Genomic DNA, 19,965 nt, shown 5'->3' on the forward strand with positions numbered 1-19,965 from the left:
TTAACCTGAAAAGATTTTCCAAGTACATACACTCTGAAGTTAGTTTCCTAAGTTCTGTATTCTATTTTCTATTATATGACCCAAGTAAGTTGCTTAGTTTCCTCATATAAAAAGTAGGTACGCTAAGAGTACACTGTCATCAGGTTGTTATGAAGAGTAAATGAAAACATTGGTAAGTATTCCCTAAATTATGGCTTAAAAATGCCTTTGATTATAAAACATGTGTCTCATCACATTACTTATGAAGGCATCTTAAGAAGTTCAGTGTCAACTGTTTTTAACATTTTTAACATTTTATTGAGTGTTCTAACAAATATGTTAAAATAAAATAGATGGGAAGTAGAAATATCAGAAGATAATATTCAGTATAGTCACTTATTAAAGGCAATACAAGTATTTACCTAGAATATTCTAAAGAATTGACCAATAAACTATTAAAAATAACACAACAGAATTAAGCATCTGAATACAAGGTAAATATTTGCATAAAACATTTACACAACTGGTAAATATTTTAAAAATGTAACTTTTACTTTACTTCCAAGATTTATTTTATTTATTTGACAGAGAGAGATGCAGCAAGAGAGGGAACACAAGTAGGGAGAGAGGAAGAGGGAGAAGCAGGCTCCCCACTGAGCAGGGAGCCCCATGTGGGGGATCAATCCCAGGACCTTGTGATCATGACCTGAGCTGAAGCCTGATGATGCTTAACCAACTGAGCCTCCCAGGTACCCCAAAAGTAAAATTTTAAAAATCCATTCACAAATGTTCCAAAAAACCATTAAATTCCTAAGAACACATTAATAAGAAATGTACTTGATCTCTGTTTAAAGTGATATAGACATTTTCAAAAGACCTAAATAAAGGGCCCTTATTAGAAAGAGTCAATATTGCAAATGTGTAAATTTCTTCCATATTCATTTATAAATAAAACTCAATACATGTTTTAATAACTAATTCTACAATTGATGAAGAAATGAAGAAGAAAATGCACAATAGTAAAGAAGTTTAAAAAGAAGAATAATGAAGTTCATCTCTTTGAGGAAAACAAAAACTTTATCTTTATGCCTTCATTCTCATACCTCTAGATTCCCTACACTGCAGGAGAGCATCCTTTTAAAATGCAAATCCATTAGGATGACTATTATCAAAAAGACAAATATTTGAGAGGATGTGCAGAAAAGAAAACTCTTATACACTGTTAATGGGAATGTAAAATGGCAGAGCCATTATGGAAAACAGTGTGGCAGTACCTCAAAATTAAAAATTGAACTACCGTATGATACAGCAACCCCACTCCTGGGTATATGTATCCGAAGGAACTGAAATCATCTTGATTTCAGTATCTTCTTGATCATATCTTGAAGATATGATCTTCAATATTTTGAAGAGTTATCTACACACCCATGTTCCTTACAACATTATTCACAATAGCCAAGATATGGAAACAACCTAAATGTCCTTTGACAGACAGATGGATAAAGAAAACATGGTATACATATAAGCTATGGAATGTTATTATAAATGTGAAAGTATGTACACTTAAAAAGGAATGAAATCCTGTTATTTGTGACATGAGTCTGGAGGGCATTATGCTAAGTGAAATAAACTATTTGCTCATTCACCAAATGGGTATTTATATACATCATTGAGAAAAGTGTGAATTTATGTAATTGTTTTGGGAAGAAAATTTGGCTATACTTATCAGAATTAAAAGGGTAAAATTAAAGGACTCCTCAAAGGAAAAATGATTATAATATATCCATACCATTGTATACTGTGAACTTCATAAGGAAAGAACAGTAAGATCTTTAAAATTATATTATTAAGAAGAATAAAGTCACAAAATTATATGTGAAGATACCATACATATGCATATATACATATGTACATAAAATTAAAATCATTCAAAATGACTAGTGTTATGCACACTAAGTCTTTAACAGTGGTTCTCTCTGAGTAAGATAGAGAGGGGAAACTGGGGATTAATCAGGAGACTGCCATATTTTATTCTACATTTATAACAATTCTCTGGAATTGTAAACTGTTGAGCAAGCGGCATCTGTTGCTTACCACCAGGAGCACAAGGAGTGCACATTTCTGCCCGCTGAGTCTTGGTATTGGAGTCATCAAAGAAAGCATACTATAGTTAACCACTGAATGGAACAATGCTTTTCTCACATGGAGAAGAGACAGAAAAAGATCAGCTTTAGTAGGGGGTGTCAGACCATGGCCAGCAGTCACTCCTGGAAGCCAACAGAGGGCCATTGGCTTGCATGCTACCCTCTTGTACCTCAGAATGATCCACAGAAGACAGACAGAATAATGGGGTTGCCCAGGTGTTTAATGACACACACATACATAAACAGAACAAAGGAGTGCATATTGAGTCTGAAACAGGGAAAGATAGCTCAGGACAAGTTGATAAGCCCAGCACAGGCTGTGGGGGCTCTTTGTCTTTTGGTAAGAGAGTGTTTCAGGCCCCATGCACTTTCCTATTCAGCTGAGTGGGGCCAAAAGACTGCACACACAAGACTGCCTTTCCCAACATAGAATACTGGGATTTTTGTATTACTTATTATAAATAAGTAAAGAATAAAAAGGACACCATGTTTAAAGCATTATAGAACCATAAAACACTGATGGGAACTAACAAACGTTCATCTCTTTTTAGACCCTGTAAGCTAGGAGTCATAGGGCAACCTTCATAAGACTGAACACTCATACTCCTATAGCAACCTAATGAGTTAGGGATCTTCACTAACTGTTTGTAATTGGAGAAGCTAAAGTTTCGAGAGATTCAGTAACTTCTATTTTCTGGTTCAAAAATTTTCACATAATGGCAAAAACATCTGCAAGTGTCAGAGAAAGTGATCCCACATGCCACATGAAATCAAGAAGGCCAATCAGGCCCTGCTCTTACTGGCCTAGAGTAATTGCTGGCCAAGGTGCTGATAAACATTTTCCAGTAACTCCAAGCAAACAGTTCAGACCAACATTTTATTGTAAGTCAGAGTATAACCCGGAAGTGCATGTTTTCATCACACTATCTTAGAGCATTCTCCCAGCTCTCCAGGACTTCAGCTAGACAGGTCCGGGAGCCACAGCATTCAACTGCCTGCAAAAGGTGAGCAATCTGTTTCTTCTTGTTCCCTATGATCCAACGTAATACTGACTTAGACATTATTACCATTTGCAGAGGATTAAGACAGTTACTATCAAAGTGCTACTTAGAAATAAGGGAACATCTCAAAATAAAATTTTACTCTTCAAAAGATTAGAGATTTCATTCCTTCCATCTCCAAAAGCAAACAAGCAGAACCAGGAATCGTTTAACAGATTAACTTCTCCTCAATTATTACTAAAAAACAAACAAACAACAAACAAACAAAAACAATAAAAAGGGGACTCTTTATTTAGAGAGATTTTTTAATAAGTCATAAAAAATTTAGTGTGATTTTTTTCAGGACAAGAGATATTTGACAATTACCTTTCCTAGAAAAGGAAAGCTTGGAGAGAGTAAAGGATTTAAAAAATTTTAATTTAGGGGTGCCTGGGTGGCTCAGTGGGTTAAAGCCTCTGCCTTCAGCTCAGGTCATGATCCCAGGGTCCTGGGATTGAGCCCCGCGGACTCTCTGCTCAGCAGGGAGCCTGCTTCCTCCTCTCTCTCTGCCTGCCTCTCTGCCTAGTTGTGATCTCTGTCAAATAAATGAATAAAATCTTAAAAAAAAGAGAAACTATTAATAACATTCTTATCAGTAGGGCAAAAAAGAAAATTTATCGGACCATCTCATTACACATGATGAATTTTAATAAAATTTTTCACTAACAAAAATCTGTATAAAATAAGAAATAAAGAACCTACTTTAACATGATAAAAATATTTATATCATTTATATCAGACATAATAAACAATGACATAGCTAATAGTGAAGTATCAGAAGAATTCCAGTTGATTCCAGGAGCAAAACACATGTATCAGCTGTCACCATGTGATTTAGCATTTCTCTGGAAGTCTAGCCATTGCAGTGTGATGAAATTATCTTTATTCCAAAAAAGAAGCTAAGGTACATTTATGTATAGATTAGATGATTAACAAGTTTTAAGAATATAAATGATTGCAAAATAAATACATAAAAGTAATTCTAGTTGTGTGTACTAGAAATAATTGGTTAGAAAAATATAATGGGAAAATATAAAAAAATAAAAACAAAATACATGTAAGTATTAATGAATTTTCCCATTGAAACACACTTCACTGAAATTTTTTTCAAACAGCAATATAATGAACACACTGAACTCATCTAATACTATATAATCTAATTTTTCTTTCTTTAAATTTTTTTCATAATCTTATTTTCATCATTTTATAATCTTTCAAAGTTAGTTTTACCGTAGGTATACCTCTTTTGACAAGCATGTGGCTGAATTTATTTTGTTTTCCAATTCCTTGGATCCCTATGAAACAGAGGAGTTTAATAATTACATCCTACTGTATATTAGGTACATTATTTATATCATCTTATTGTATATCCTCCTTTAACTGTTCATTATGTTTTTCTTATTTTCTGCTCTTTATTGGACTGGCCAACTGTTTGGAGTTTGTTGTTGTTGTTGCTGGGTTATTGTTGTTGTTGTTGTTTTAGTATAGTTGACACGCACTGTTACATTTGTCTCAAGTGCACACTTGTGATTCCACAAGTCTATACAGTATGTTGTGCTCACTAGTGTAGCCACCATCTGTTATCATACAATGTTATTACAATACTGTTGACTAGATTTCCTATACTGTGCCTTTTATCCCCTGACTTACTCATTCCATAACTTAAAGCCTGTACCTTCCGCTCCCCTTCCACCATTTTGTCCATCCACACACTCTCCTCCCCTCTGGCAACCATCAGTTTGTTCTCTGTATTTATAGGTTTGATTCTGCTTTTTGTTTGTTTGATTCTTTGTTTATTTTTTTTTTTTTTAGATACCACATGTAAATAAAATCATGTGGTCTATTTTGTTCCTTAGTCTGACTTATTTCACCCAGTATAATACCCTCATGTTTTGTGTTTCCTCTACTTGTTGGAAGGGAGTACATAGTCTTTCTTTTGTTTTAGTAGTTACACTTCACATTTAACATAAATATTCAGAATTCATTCATAAGAACATTAGAATTCCTTCAGAACAAATTTCCCTAAGTCTCAGCTTTCCTATTATTGTTCAGTATTTCAGATCTACTTGTTTCTTCACTTTCCAACTGAGTCATTTCTCTTATTTACACTCAGTGCTTATTTAGATTGATCCACATTTGCTCTTTCTTTCATCTTACTCTTCTTTTGGCTTCAATAGCCTTCCTGATGAAACATTTCCTTAGTAGTTATTATCAGTCTACCACAAGGAAATTCTCTTATTTCACCTTCATTCTTTTTTATTTTTCTTAAGATTTTTGTTTATTTATTCGACAGACAGAGATCACAAGCAGGCAGAGAACCAGGCAGAGAGAGAGAGAGAGAGGAAGGGAAGCAGGCTCCCCACTGAGCAGAGAGCCTGACACCGGCCTCGATCACAGGACCCCTGGATCATGACCGGAGCTGAAGGCAGAGGTTTTAACCCACTGAGCCACCCAGGCGCCCCCACCTTCATTCTTAAATAAAGTTTAGCTTGGTTTGAAACTCTAGGTAATCAGTTCTTTTCCTCTGTACTATGAGGGTCTGTTTCCCAGTGTTTGGGATTTGATGTAGTTTGTGAAATATTCATTGTAGGTTCATTTGGTAACTCCTTATAAAAAAATAATTGAGGGGCGCCTGGATAGCTCAGTAGGTTAAAGCCTCTGCCTTCGGCTCAGGTCATGATCCCAGGGTCTTGGGATCGAGCCCCGCATCAGGCTCTCTGCTCTGCGGGGAGCCTGCTTCCTCCTCTGTCTGCCTGCCTCTCTGCTTACTTGTGATTTCTCTCTGTCAAATAAATAAATAAAATCTTAAAAAAAAATAAAAAATAATAATTGAACTCTTCTTTCAGGAAAACTAATTTTTTTAAGTGTTTAGTGTTGTGCAATTTCACTATAATTCAACCAAATCTGGATGTTTATAGTTACCCAACTTCCTAAGACATAGGAAGTTTAGTAAATCTGAAAATTCAGACATTCCTCAATAGGGAAAATTTCTCAGTACTGTATTACCCCTCTCCTTATACTCTATACTCTTTCATCTGGAACATCTAGACTTTATTATGTCTATATATCCTAAAACCTCTTTTCTATGTACTTATCAGTCCATATTATCCCAGATTATTTCCTACCCTCTGTCTTCCAATTAATAAAGTCACTCTTCAACTATATCCAATCTACTTATCACCTGATCCAAAGATGGTTTTTTTTAATTTTAATTACTGTGTGTTTTGTTTTTTAGACTATTTAGTTACTTTCCAGTGTTGTCTTTTCCTTTATCATAGTTAACAGGTCTTACAGTATTTATTACTTTCTTTTGTCTGAAAATTTCAAAATCCACTTAAATTATTTAAATTAGGTTATTATCTTTAGTTCTATTTGGTGTGTTTTTTGATTCCCTCCAAATTTTATCTCATGTGTGGTTCGTATTTTTTAAAATAAGTTCATCCTGACAAGAAGCTAAATTCAGTGGAAATTCTATTTTTCCTAGATTGTAAGAATATCTCCTTAGAAATTTGTGCCTCTGATAGGTCTTTTCCCTTGACTAGCTAGAGGCATGGATTGTGGAGTACAAATTCAGTCTTTTATAAAAGGTGAAAAGGCTTGGGAATACAATTCTTTTCAGGTCATATTTTTCTGTCCATGCCCTCAGGCAGGCTGAAAGTTTTTGTGCTATTTTCCTGGGTCATTAAGAATTTGAATAGTTTTCTATTTTATGAATGGATCAGACCTTATGAATCCTGGTTTTATGCAGTAGCTCATTTCTAATCCCCAACATGATCCCTTGATCTAACAGTGGCTAGCAGAGTCCCAGCCCATGCCTGGGCTTCATGTTCCATTCACTGCTCCAATTTTAAATTCCCTCTGTATTTGGATACTTTTTTCCTTGTTTCTATCTTGAGCTTAGCCAAATATTTGAATTTTCAGTTGTTATATTTTAAATGGCACTTCTATATATTTGAAATTGGAAAAAGGTTTTCTGGGTCAGCTCAGTCCAGACTATTTAGTTACTTTCCAGTGTTGTCTTTTCCTTTATCATAGTTAACAGGTCTTACAGTATTTATTATTTTCTTTTGTCTGAAAATTTCAAAATCAAAAAACTTAATGGAAATCAACTTGGCATTACATGAAATATTCTAATTGTCAATTTAGTTTTGGTCTTCTAAGCAGAATGATTTCCTTGAGGAAAAGAACTATATTCTATTCATCTGTGTTTCTATTTGTTGAACAGATGAACTTATCACCTATGTCCTCATCTTACTCTTGCCATTTTCTGGTATTTCAGAATTTTGCTGACTGCTGATAGAGTTTTTGCAACATTTGGTTGCTGTAACACAAACATATGAATCTGCAGTGACCTTTAGTGTTTGGTGGGGTTTAATGAAGCTTTGTCTGAATGATGGCTTGAAATCCAGATGTAGAAAGCAGGCTTCCCCAGTCTCTGTTATTAGGAGAAAATGAACACAGAAGCATAATTATAATGTATGTCTTTAGTAAAGCTACCACCTGGGATGAAAGGTAGGCTTCTTTTTATTGAAAATGTTAAATAGTTGCTTCAAAAGTTCAATGAATCAATTAACATTTCTTTGTATTTAAGCCTGCATTTTTGGGGAAAGAAATTTGAAATCTTTGTACCTATTCTAAAAACAAAATTGAGCAATATAATTTTGTTAAATATTTTCAACAAGTATCAAACCAATAGAATGATAATGTTTTAATTTGTCAACTATATGAGATAGTTCTATTTTTATGGTTACTTATAATAACTTCTCTGAAGGTTTAAAAGACATAGACATCACCATCCTTGGCTAGATTTTATGTTCTCATTATTTTTGTGACTATAGTTTCACAATATACATGTATATTATGAAATACATATATGTATACACACACAATGTGTGGCTAGATTCTGATTAGATCTATGTTGTACCTATTTAGATGCTAAATAGTAATGTATCTTTTCCAAGAAGATGGTAAAATGAGTACCTTTTCAAAGAAATGATTCTCTTTACATCTGTTATAACAATTAAATCAGAATTTCTCATCCTTTTCTTAATTCATGTCCCTTACAATAGTTTCTCAATTCTTTGCTTGTCCCCATTAGCCAAGCAAATTTCACAGGGCTTTCCTTTTTAAGCTTGTTTTAGGAAAGCAAGAATATTGAAAATGATGTTTCAAATTATGTCTCTGTATTTTGGAATATTTTCACAGAATCAACAGCTATTAAAATAAATACGGCCTCAAGACCTACCATAAACAAAATTTCACAGTTTCTGTTAGTAGAATTTCATTCAGTGAGAACAGACAAAACTCCAGTTTCCAACAAAATGTTTTGAATTTCTACTCTAGTCAGATAAGAACTGGTTTATCTGAGGGATTGGCAAATAATGACCATCAAGACTAATATAGTCCATGGCTTACTTTTGAATAAAGTTTTATTAAATCACAGGCTTGCATATTTGCTTCCACAATAACTATAGCTCCTTCTTGGCTATATCAGAAGACTTGAGAAGTTCCAAGTGTTGCGACAGATTGTATGGTCCACAAAAACAAAAAATGTTTACTATCTGGCTCTTTATGGAAAAGTTTGCAGGCTCTTGCTTTAAATCACTCAGGGCTGCATCAGGGTCAAATTTCTTAAGCTAATTAAAGCACAGAGGCTTTACACTGGCATGGATTTCTAATTCTAGAGCCAAATATTAGCAAACAACTTGAACAGATAAGGTGATAGTATTTTTGTTCAAAATATTTGCTGTATCTTTCTGGGAGGAGAATTATATTTTCTGGCTCCTTTAACATCAGGTCTAGCCATATAACTTCTTTGCCCAATGAACTGTGAATTGAATAATGTGTTTCACCTCCAGAAAGAAGCTTTAAAATCCAATGCATGACTTGCCATGCACTTTTTTCCATCTGGAAGGAGACTGGTGATGTCTTAGAGGTTGTTCTGACAGCCTGAACCCTTAGAAAAGGTAACATGGAAATAGAGCTGCTACTAATCCTCAGTATTTATCAGCATTGGTGAGAAATAAAACTTTACTATGTGAAAGCTACTGAGACTTTGGGGTTGTTTGTCACTGCACAATAACTAAATTTAACTTGACTTATAAAAAGTTCTTTTTAGGAAGAAACATGTTTTTATTGGCTCATTGAAAGATCAAAAAGCTAGAGTGAAGATCAAATAAGCAAAGTCAGCAACAAATAAATGATTGGATTATTTTTTTAGTCTGAGCCCAAATGAAAAACAATTTTAAACTGTCTCCAATCAACTAATATAACATTTAGTGAATGCTATCAGTATCAGTTACATAGAGAACACAACTGAATAAGACAGCCACACACACACACACGCACACACCCACCAATGGAGGCTGAAATAAAAACAAAAATCACTAAGCTTCAATAGTACAAAGTTAAAGATAAACCTAGTTTTTTCACTTTTTGACTATATGCAGGCAATAGAGAAATTTTAATTCCATTATTTGACCAACTAGTTAGAGGGATCTGTTTTATCCCTCACTAATTCATGTACTTGCATCTAAAAGAAAATTAAGCTAACTTCAGGGCTATCATAAATTTAAAAAAAAAAAAAGAATATGCTTGGATCAGTTGTCATAACCAATGCCAAAACTTTAAAAATGAAAACACAAATAACCAATACGCCTATGAAAAGTTCATACATAGTAAATACGCTAATTAATGAGAAGACACTGCTTTCCTCTGAAGGATGGGCTAGTATCTTAATATCTAATAATGGCAAATATTTAAGCAAGCATGTGTCTTGTCCCACATACATTGCTGGTGAGATTTCAAAAGGGTAAAAGCTTTCTGGGAGGCCATATTATGATATGTATCAAGGATTATTACAATAATCATAACATTTGATCCAACAATTCTGCAACTAGGAATTTATCCTAAGGAAGTGATTAAGCACGTGTGAAAATATTAATTTACAAGAATAGTCATCTGATCACAGTTGATAAAAAATTGAAAATAGCATACATTTCTTAAAACATGAAAGTGGTTAAATAATCATGCCAAATCATTTTATGGAAATCCATTTAGCAATTAAAGATTTGGTAATAGAAAAATAATAACATGAAAATAAGGTCATGGTTGATTATCAAGCAGAACAAACCAATGAACAACAGGATAAAAATCATTATAAATGGTATGAGTACATATTAGCATAGGAAACATTCTAGAAGATATACACAAAGTGTGACTAATGACTAACCATCAATTGTTAGATTAAGGATGATACTTAGTTCCTTTTATTTGCCTTTATTTTTTAATTAGTCTACAATATGAACAGATTGCTTTTCATAAACAAAATTTAAGTTAATAAATCATTAAGCAACAGTACTTAAGAGTGCAAAAGAAAAAAATATAATATAAAATATATTATGCATAATATATATTATGTATTTATATATCACACATTTATTATATTATATATTGATCTCTCCTTCTCTCTCTATATAAATGTACATGTACATATATCTCCTAATAGATTTCCAGAAAGATTATAAACTATATGTAATGCTTAAATTTGTGATAAGTCATTGAAACTGATGTATGGATAGGAAAATAATATATAATATATCAAATTAGAATATATTGAAATATTTTAGAAGTGAAAAAATAACAAATTATCTTTACATTAATGAGAGTTATATACATACAAAGTGTCATCATTTTTATATCATTCAAATTGTTAATTTTAAATTTTTCAATATTAATTGAAATCATTAAGGAAAATACTGACATAGTGCTCAAATATTTGTTTGTATAATTTGAAATGAATTTTAACACTTTTAGAAGCACTTATATAGTTAAAATTTTAAAAAAGCACATTCAGAAAAAATATGTGCTACATCTAATAAATGGATAAAAATTTTTAGACATAGGACAGAATTAGGAAGCTCAGGAAAAAAAATGCAATAGATAAAATAATATTCAACTCAAAAAAGGAAGCATTCACTTAAATAAAGAATTTTACATTTTTATTAAAGCAGCAATACATATATGATATAAACCAGTGAAGGACAGGTTGTGAAAAGCTAACATGGTAGTAAGTGTAGCATCTGTGCACATTATGATACAACCCTTCTGGAAAACAAATCTAGTACACAGTTATACTTTCACCTAGCAATTACACTTGCAGGATTACCATATTTAATGCAAAATTCTCTCCTGGCTGAAAGTGAGTTTGGAATTTGCCCTACTGTATCTTCCCAAGGTTTTCACCTATACAAGTGTATATTTAATTGGACTTGCTGAGACAAAGATTATGCATATTTGACAGTACTTGCCAAATGTTTTCCATTAAGGAGGCGCAAATGGGAAACTGAAAACCATGTTCAGAGAGTCACTAAAAGGACTCACAGGACTCAACATACAATTATACTCATGGCTGGGATTTAATGCAGTGACACAAGAGCACACAGCTAGATCAGAAGGGTAAAACAGGCAGAAGAGTCTGGAGGAGCCCAGGTGCAGGCTTCCTCAGACACTTTCCATCTCATGAGGGGTCACACTGAACACTCTTCCTCCAGCAACCAAAAGGCAAGAGTATATGTGTGATCTCTCTCCAGCCCATTGGAGAGATGCAGTGCCAGAGGTTTTCAGTGGAGGCTGTTCATGTAGGCACCTTCTATTTGGCATTTATCAAAATTCCAAAAGGAAGGGAAAAGTTTGGCAGAAACTTATATATAAACAGTCTAGGCACAGTGAGTCACTCTTTTCAATCAGGAAAAAGTGGAAACCCTATAGAAATTCAAGTTCCTGGCTGCCTCCTTCCCATGCAGACCTATCTAAGAACATTAGTCTAAGATGGGCTATGTTAACCCTTTCTGCACAGAAACACACCAGCCCATGTGCTATTTCCTGTTTTGCTATGCATTGGCACAAATGTGCTCTTGTCATAGTTTTTTAAAAAGCAGGGAGAGTGCAGGGCAGGATGATAGGTAAAATTAGTATTTCATTTTCATTTCTTTAATTAAACCTGAAGTTATGTATGCTTTTCACTCTTTGCTGGTCACTGGTATTTCTTTGAAGTGCTTTGTTCAAGCATTTGTTAGACTAATTTTTGTGAGAAAAAATTATTAGGCACTCATTTCTGCTCAGTGATTTGAATATCTCTGGTCTAGTAGCCTCATACTGAAGTTCGTCTAGAATGAGAAGTCAGTGACACTAGCCAGGACATATCTGGAAAGATTATGAAATGGGAAACAGGAAGTAGGGAAAATAACACTGCAAGGCAACAAACTGTATTATAAAGTCATGGTAAGTTTTATGATACATCTAAAAATTTCTGTTATGCAGTTTTAGTCTTCAAGATGAACTTTCCATATCATTTTATTATATTAGAAAGAGATGATACTTTGAACAGGTCACATTGAATTTATTTTTTTTTTTAAATTACTCTTTACATCCTTGATGTTCTCCAATATTTGTGGCTCCTTTAATTCTTTTGTATCCTCAGAAGACTCTTAAGAATTTATTTTACATAAAAACCCATTAACTTTTGATAAATGTATCCCTAGAAGGTTGATTTTTATTTTATTTTTACTGTGAACTGATTTTTTCCCCTTTTTTATACTATGTAATTAGATTTTTTCATACAGTATACATTGGTAAGCTATTGATTCTTTTAAATTGATTTTTTGTTTTCACCTGTTTTGTTGTATTACCTTATTATTTCTAACCTTTTTAAGCTCATTTTCTTTCAGTTTCTTTATAAATTACCATATAATATGCAATACACAAATATGACAACTTAACCTCTTAAGAAGACTTTATAGATTTTACATTGTGATTTTATCTAATTATGGTTTTTAATATTATCAGAAGAACTATAAGTAATATTGGCAATTCTGAGCCCCTTGTCTTCTTCTTGGTTTAATGGGATTATTTATACTATTTCTTTTATTTGTTGGGGGAAATACTGTTTTTATGGGGTGGTGAAAGAAAGAAAGGGGAGGAGGAATATAAGAGAAAGAGTTAAGGAAGTATCCACTGACTTCTATTTTGCTAACACTTTACAAGAAATGACTGTTGACTTTTATTGAAGAATTTTATCATAGAATGAAACTCTCTTGAGGACAAATGTCATCTACTTACAGAAGCACCCATTGTCACTTTATATGAAGTGACATACCCAAATAATTTTTGTCTCATCTTTATAGTTACTCTATAGCATAGGTCAAAAATCTCTAGTAACTGGTAAACATATTTATTTGGCTGCTGTCTATTTCTCCCTAAGGAGTGTTGGCTCTCCAAAGACCTTGTTTATTATGCATCTACTTCATATCTACAGTTTTTAAGAGTGTTAGGACAGTAATTCACACATAGTAAATACTTCAAAAATTTACTAATCAAGAAGCAATGTATTTTTTAAATTTATGTATAAGTTTAATTACTAATATCATTTTATTTGGAATTTATGTTGGTATTCCTAAATGAATTTCCTTTTACTTTTTAGTACATGCTTATTTTTCATTTTCTTAAAATGACATTAAAAAATTAAAATATATTATATATATATATATATATATATATATATATATAATATATATTTATTGCCTCTTCAATAAATGGTGCTGGGAAAATTGGACAGCCACATGCAGAAAAATGAAATTGGACCATTTCCTTACACCACACACAAAAATAGACTCAAAATGGATGAAGGACCTCAATGTGTGAAAGGAATCCATCAAAATCCTTGAGGAGAACACAGGCAGCAACCTCTTTGACCTCAGCCGCAGCAACATCTTCCTAGGAACATCGCCAAAGGCAAGGGAAGCAAGGGCAAAAATGAACTATTGGGATTTCATCAAGATCAAAAGCTTTTGCACAGCAAAGGAAACAGTTAACAGAACCAAAAGACAACTGACAGAACAGGAGAAGATATTTGCAAACGACATATCAGATAAAGGACTAATGTCCAAAATCTATAAAGAACTTAGCAAACTCAACACCCAAAGAACAAATAATCCAATCAAGAAATGGGCAGAGGACATGAACAGACATTTCTGCAAAGAAGACATCCAGATGGCCAACAGACACATGAAAAAGTGCTCCATATCACTCGGCATTAGGGAAATACAAATCAAAACCACAATGAGATATCACCTCACACCAGTCAGAATGGCTAAAATCAACAGATGAATGGATCAAGAAGATGTGGTATATATACACAATGGAATACTATGCAGCCATCAAAAGAAATGAAATCTTGCCATTTGTGACAATGTGGATGGAACTAGAGCGTATCATGCTTAGCGAAATAAGTCAAGCAGAGAAAGACAACTATCATATGCTCTCCCTGATATGAGGAAGTAGTGATGCAACATGGAGGCTTAAGTGGGTAGGAGAAGAATAAATGAAACAAGATGGGATTGGGAGGGAGACAAACCATAAGTGACTCTTAATCTCACAAAACAAACTGAGGGTTGCTGGGGGGAGGGGGTTTGGGAGAAGGGGGGTGGGATTATGGACATTGGGGACGGTATGTGCTTTGGTGAGTGCTGTGAAGTGTGTAAACCTGGTGATTCACAGACCTGTACCCCTGGGGATAAAAATATATGTTTATAAAAAATAAAAAATTAAAAAAAAAAAAGAATGGCTAAAATCAACAAGTCAGGAAATGACAGATGCTGGCGAGGATGCGGAGAAAGGGGAACCCTCCTACACTGTTGGTGGGAATGCAAGCTGGTGCAGCCACCTGGAAAACAGCATGGAGGTTCCTCAAAATGTTGAAAATAGAACTGCCCTATGACCCAGCAACTGCACTACTGGGTATTTACCCTAAAGACACAAACGTAGTGACCCAAAGAGACACGTGCACCCGAATGTTTATAGCAGCAATATTCACCATAGCCAAACTATGGAAAGAACCTAGATGTCCATCAACAGATGAATGGATCAAGAAGATGTGGTATATATACACAATGGAATACTATGCAGCCATCAAAAGAAATGAAATCTTGCCATTTGCGACAACATGGATGGAACTAGAGCGTATCATGCTTAGCGAAATAAGTCAAGCAGAGAAAGACAACTATCATATGATCTCCCTGATATGAGGACGTGGTGATGCAACATGGGGGCTTAAGTGGGTAGAAGAAGAATCAATGAAACAAGATGGAATTGGGAGGGAGACAAACCATAAGTGACTCTTAATCTCACAAAACAAACTGAGGGTTGCTGGGGGGAGGGGGTTGGGAGAAGGGGGTGGGGTTATGGATATTGGGGAGGGTATGTGCTTTGGTGAGTGCTGTGAAGTGTGTAAACCTGGTGATTCACAGACCTATACCCCTGGGGATAAAAATATATGTTTATAAAAAATAAAAAATATATTTATTTATTTGAGAGAGTGGGGGGCAGAGTGAAAGGGAGAAAGAGAATCTCCAAGCAGACTCCCCATTCAGTGCAAGGCCCAATGTGGGCCAATCCCATGGCCCAAGATCACAACCCAAGCCAGAATCAAGAATTGGAGCTCAACTAACTGAGCCACCCAGTCACCCTATTAAAATGACATTTAAAAAATGACATTAAGTACACACAGATTTTTTTTCAATGTCATAAATTATTTAAAGAGTATAAAGTTATCATTTAAATATTTAACATAATTTATCTGGAAAAATATCTGAGCCCTTCAATTCAGACTAGAAATGGCTCTTTGATAACCTTCTCAAAATTCATATGGATTCAGTCTGCTTAGCTTTTTTTTATTTGTTCTTTATCTTCTATGTGTTTTCTTGGTCACCCTTATTAACATGTTTTTTCCTAGAAATCTATTTAGTTTAGATTTTCCAAATGATTCATGTTAGATGCATGTTTAATTTTCTATATTTGTTAGTATTTGTCTTTTTTTTCTCACTGTTTCTGAATATCATTTATAATTTCCTGAATTTTGTTCTTGATTTATCTATCTAAATGTGAACTCTTTAAAAATATATTTTATAAAGTTACTTGTGATAGTTTTTTCCTATTTTGGCTTTATTTTCATTCTTAATATCTATTTTTATATTTTTGTTGTAAATTGCAATGATATTTACCAACTTGTATAAACCTCATATTTAAAAATTTGTCATTTATTCATATTTTATTTTCATTTAATGTGTTTCTGTTATACATTACTGAGCATTTGAAGTTTCTTTTTTGTTTTCTATTTTTGATATTGTAATAATTTATTTTTTTATTACATTTACATCCTCTATATGATGATTGTCACCAATTTCGGAATTTACACTAAGGAAATACTTTTAGATTCTAAACTAATAATGGTTTTAGGACATGCCATCAATTTAATATAGCTTGTTAACAATATTTAAAGACCATGTTAAATACACATAGATTATAAAACATACCCTGATTTTGAAGTAGTTAAGATATTAAAAATGTTTATTTTTGGATTTAGAGATTATAGTCATTCATATGATGAAAACATAGAGACGTTCACAAATATATTTAAGGCGGAATTACTTAAAATAGCAAACTACTATTTAAATAAATGCCTACAACTAGATAAACATCTAAGTGAAGTATACCAAGTTTAAATCTTATGCAGCAATATAAAATAATTATGAACATATAATTACAAGGAGAATATTTATGAAAGAACATTAAATGAACAGGAAAAATAAACTATTTCAATACTACAGATGAAATTCTCTAGAAGCATGCTCACATATGTATAAACACAGAATGATACATAGGAGGAAAAAATTAAAGAGCACTTTAAATAGTCCCAATAATATTCCCAATAATGAGGTTAGAGGAGATTTTTTATTCTCATATCCCTCTTCCCAGCCAAATTTTGTTCTAAATTTATCTGAGCAATAAAGGAAAATGTAGCAAATTCAGAGATCTACAGAAAGCAGTAAAGGCCAGGCTCACATGATCTACCCCTTGATTCCCTCACAGGGCTGAGAGGAGGAAAGAAGAGCAGAGCTGCAAAGGGCTTATCTCCCATCTTTCTTCCTGAGACATGCAGACAAGCAGATCAAGAAGATGTGGTATATATACACACGGGCAGATCTGAACCAAGTGCTGTGTACACCTGAGTGAGGGCCAAACGCAAGAGTCCAGGTCGACACCTCTATTCACTCAAAATGGTCTAATTTCCTAGTAAAATGATATGAATCTACTCCCTCAGTTATTTTATCTGTTCATAAGAATTTCCCTAAGCTGAAGATTGAAGACAAATATCAAGAAGGATTTGAAATGGCCGTAATTATGTTATTCAAGAAGCAGCTGTCCCCATAGTCTGCTTTCCCCACAAACCCTGATGTCTCTTGTTGCCTCGTCTTTCATTCCCAATAGATTTCACATTGTTGAAAAACAAGGTCCCTGACTTTGATTTTTTTTAAAAAATCTGCTATTGTGCTTCATAAAAGTTTGGCAAATAGTAGAAACCCCAGTATATATGCATATACATATACATATACCTGAAAATCTAATTCTTTATTCATATATATGCATTGAATCAAAAACACATCATCCTTTAGCTGGCATTGCTATTTTTAAATCAGTCTCTCTAAATTTCCCCCAAATAGCCTATTTTAAGGTGGAGTTTGAACAAAATATTTCATGGAAAATTATATAATTATGTTTCCTTTTTTTTTTTTTTTTTTAGATTTTTATTCTCCAGGGATACTGAGAGTAGAATGCCTCAACACTGTCCGATTCCCATCCAACACCTCCACTTCACTCAGACTCCCTTACTGGATTATTTTCTGGGCTGTATTATTGTTTCCTACACTCCACATTGACAAATGTGTCACTTTCCCACTCACATTATCACTATCAAAATCTCTTCTCTACACTTGATCCATTTTGTTTTTCCTTAAAAAATAATTGCATACAAAATTCAACTTGTACTCTATAGATGAGCCCCTTCACACACACACACACACACTTACTTGGTTTCTCATATCAATATTTTGAGAATTAAAATATAGGGGTACTGGGTGGCTCAGTTGATTAAGCATCTGACTCTTGATTTCCACTCAGGTCAAGATCTCTGGATCATGAGATCAAGCCCCCTTTAGGGTGCTGAGCTAAGTATGGAGTCTGCTTAACAATCTCTCTCTCCCTCTCTCATTGCTCCTCCCCACCTTGCTCACATTCTCTCTCTCTCCCTGAAAAAAACATTTTTTTTTAAATTAGTATATTATAAAAACATAATGTAGAGGGATCTGGTTATCTCTGTGTTTCTTTTAATACTTTTTTAGTACTTTCTTTAGTACTTTAGTACTTTAGTACATGTACTTTAGAACATAATACAAACTATGTATGTAGTTTGTATTACATATATACAAATTATTATATGCAAACATAAACTAGGCACATATCAAAGATTGTTTAGCTAACTGATGATGAAATCACCAAGATACTGAAGTTGGTTCAAAAGCATGGTGGTATGGAGGTATTTACAATGGCTAAAAGAAAAAAAAAAAAAATACCTGAGAAAGATTGCTAGTCCAGGTACAAAATAAGTTAAAGTTCATCAAGTTCAAGTAATTCTGTACTCTTTGGTCAAAAACCATGTGCAATTCATTCCCATTGCTATAGGATTGGAATCATTTACATTGCCAACCATTTTCTGCAGGGGAACAGGTATCCTTGCAATGTTGCAAACTATTCTAAATGATAGTAAATAGCAAGTCAAACAGGGAATATACAAGACAAGTGAATTGGGAAATCCCTTGGCAGGACTGTTAGATAATGTCTAGCAGGACAGTGAAAAGACTTTCTGTAATCCTTTCCATGTTTTGAATCATTTCTCTCAACAATCTGAATTTCTGAATGATTACTAATGCTTCACATACATATGGACCTAACTATAAACATGTCCATGTTTGGTGCAAAACCGGTGTTTTCATCCCTGACTAGATTTGAAGAATCTGGAAGTTCAGAGTTTCTTGGCCTCTATCCAGTCAGTCAATGCAGGCTGACACAGGCTATCCCATATAAGTGTATCCTTCCTCCAGGAAACACTTATGGATTGCCTACTATGCTCCAGGTGCTGTGTGTTATACAGAAGAAAATTCAATTCTTCCCTCTTTGGGCCTAAGAGCCTAATTGAGAAGACAGATGTACAACCAATTACAGTAGAATCTGACAAGTGTTTGCAGGATGCCGGGGGCCCCCAGGGGAGCAGCTCCTCATGTCAGGGCTTCTGAGTCAAACCAGCCTGAATTTTACCACTGAAATCATGTTGTTTATTGACTGCACAAAGTATCCATAATAAACTTTTATACCTCAATTCTAAGCTTGAAATCTTTAAAAAATGCATGACACAATTCTCTGACTCCTGAACCTGAGGATATAAAAATAACTCAAATTGATTAGATGACTCTGGGTCATTATGCTAAATACACAAACCATCCTGGACTGTCACTCAGCAATGACCCAGAAACTAGTGAGTCATAAAGGACATATTTTCTCCCATAATAAATAACCCAGCCTGCTATGTTTTTAAATTACTATATCTGCTTTATATGATTTTATGTCTCCTGTACCACTGTCTGATGTCCTTTGATATGTACAATGAAAATACTTGTCATAGTTATTCTGTTTTACATATAAATCATGTAAATACGTGATCACTGTTATTTTTCACATCATGATAATTTATATTGTTGCTATCATGTGCAGAATAAATTGTTCTTTACTTTAGTATTTCCAACTGAAAAATGGGTGGAATGACAGACAATAATGATGGGGTGGTAAGAAGTCACAGCAATCTCCTGTAAGATAAGGTTATGAAATAAGAGAAGTGATATTCTAGATTTATA

The sequence above is a fragment of the Mustela nivalis genome (assembly GCF_964662115.1).
Source record: "Mustela nivalis genome assembly, chromosome: 8".
Classification (NCBI taxonomy): Eukaryota; Metazoa; Chordata; class Mammalia; order Carnivora; family Mustelidae; genus Mustela; species Mustela nivalis.